This window comes from Mastomys coucha, unplaced genomic scaffold (genome assembly GCF_008632895.1).
Source record: "Mastomys coucha isolate ucsf_1 unplaced genomic scaffold, UCSF_Mcou_1 pScaffold12, whole genome shotgun sequence".
NCBI lineage: Eukaryota > Metazoa > Chordata > Mammalia > Rodentia > Muridae > Mastomys > Mastomys coucha.
In genome coordinates, this window is record NW_022196894.1 from 91,620,767 (window position 1) to 91,620,978 (window position 212).

Genomic DNA, 212 nt, shown 5'->3' on the forward strand with positions numbered 1-212 from the left:
AGATTCATTTCTTCCAACAAGCTGATGACTTTGGGTCTTTGCTGAAATCAGTGAAAAACATGGGAATACTATTTCCTTTCTCTCTCTCTCTCCTCTCTCTCTCTCTCTCTCTCTCTCTCTCTAAATTAGAAGACTCTGACTTCAGTGGAATTTTTTTCTTTTTAAAAGGATCTTTCCCTCATGAATAGGTTATCTATAAATTCATCAGTTTG

General features: G+C 35.8%; 1 protein-coding gene across 1 annotated transcript in view; it reads right to left on the minus strand.

Moving 5' to 3' along the window:
• The window catches only part of LOC116086161 (rho GTPase-activating protein 20-like), a 6,800-nt gene that overhangs the window by 3,831 nt on the left and 2,757 nt on the right, over positions 1 to 212 (minus strand). The gene's annotated exons all lie outside the window — the stretch shown is intronic.